The following is a 1,823-nucleotide window of genomic DNA, read 5'->3' on the forward strand; positions in this document are numbered from 1 at the left end:
TTATGTTTTTTAGTCTTATGGTTACTTCAAATCATTACCTTAAAATGAGAGAAGTTTTCTTTTTAAATTTTCTGTCCAAATTACATACAAATATATTTTGAAATAGCTGTTAAAATTATATGCTTCTTAAGCTTTTCCCTGTTTAAAAATCATTGAAAGTCTAAAGCACCTTATCTTTAATCATTTTAAAATTTTAGGCTTTTCATACGTTAATGGTCATTACATTCTTTTTTAATTCCCAAAGGTTGGAAAGATTATCTTAAAGAATGCTTTTCCTAGTGTTTTCAAATTGGATTATATATTTTGACTTATTTTTTTATCAGCCAGAATGATTTTTTTCTTCCCTGCATTAGAATAAGGGTAAAAAGTCACGCTAAAAGAGAATGCACTGATACAGTTGGATCTTGAAGTCCTTGGTTCAGCCACTTATTGTCTGCTAGTAGCAGCTGACAGACTTATGAGAGAAGGTTCAAGATTGAAAAAGCCACATACAGAATTTAGATAAGCCAGAAGTCATTAAACAAAGACAAAATAGTCCTTTGGGAGTTAATCAAATCTGAGTGGTTGAATTAAAGTAAGAGTGAGTAAGGGAAGCAGTAGTATAAAAAAGAAGCCGATGAATTGAGAAGGCTCTTCAATGATATAGCCATATGAGAAGTAACTAATGCCCTGCAAAAGCATGTATGTACATCTCCAGGTTTCTTTTCCATGTGACGCGATTATTGATTACATCATATACATCTTAGTGGGATTTAATCTAATATATTTGCCTTACAGGATTCATCTAATTGATGAGTTTAATACCGATATGGATATCTTTGTGTTTCTCCTGTCAACAAAAGCTGGTGGATTAGGAATAAATCTGACCTCAGCAAATGTTGTTATACTTCATGATATTGACTGTAATCCTTACAATGACAAACAAGCAGAGGATAGATGCCATAGAGTAGGCCAGACTAAGTAAGTGTTCTTAGTCGAAATTTATTTTTTAATTAAATGCGCATTTAATTTGTATAGAATATAATATGTTGGATGTCCTGCCTTAGTTTTAATTTTGTCAGCAAAGCATGGCAGCTAATGTATTTTATACCAGCAGTGTTGAATATGAACTCCACTACGTAACCTATCCATTTTTTAGTAATTGAGACAAAAATAACCACCCACTCTCACCCCAAATAGTTCTTCAGTTCATGAAGAGGAATTATTATCAAGGGTCTACGCTGTTGAAAAAGATTAGTCATTGAAAAGACTTGCTTGTTAGACAGTTTAAGACCCAGACAGACTTGGTAGTGAACATACTATTGCTATCCTGTTACCCTTTAGGAAATAGATTATTTGAGTAGTAGATTATTTTAGCTTTAGGCTAATGTTGACATTGATCACAGGACTATAAAGAGGTGAAAGTAACTACAATTCAACTCTACTTTCATATGTAAACAGTAAACAATGTCTTCTTTGTGAAGTATTTTATTATATTTCCAAAAGATACTGATATGTTCATCTATGGACCAAATACTTATCCATGCCTATTATGGAGATTTTACTTTACTACGTTGCCTTACTGTACAGGATTATTTCTTGGAACCTGATAAAGAAAAGATGCCTTATTTGAAAATGTAATTTCTGTCTGAACACAGAACTGTTTGTTATAATATAGTTTTATCAGTAACTTTTAAAGTACAAATGTCTCTTAGATCAATAGGAAAGACTGTCTAAAAGTTAAATGCTCAGAAAATGTCAATCTCACATAGTTTGAATAAAAGAAGAATTTAAATTTAAGGATATACTTGTCACTTTCAAGTTATTCTTCTTGAACTCTTAAA

The 1,823-nt window shown here is 31.5% G+C and overlaps 1 protein-coding gene across 1 annotated transcript in view; it reads left to right on the forward strand.

Moving 5' to 3' along the window:
* Positions 1-1,823, forward strand: part of SMARCAD1 (SWI/SNF-related, matrix-associated actin-dependent regulator of chromatin, subfamily a, containing DEAD/H box 1) — a 125,260-nt gene that overhangs the window by 114,343 nt on the left and 9,094 nt on the right. The window lies entirely within an intron of this gene.

The sequence above is a fragment of the Propithecus coquereli genome, unplaced genomic scaffold (genome assembly GCF_000956105.1).
Source record: "Propithecus coquereli isolate 6110/MARCELLA unplaced genomic scaffold, Pcoq_1.0 Scaffold26, whole genome shotgun sequence".
Classification (NCBI taxonomy): Eukaryota; Metazoa; Chordata; class Mammalia; order Primates; family Indriidae; genus Propithecus; species Propithecus coquereli.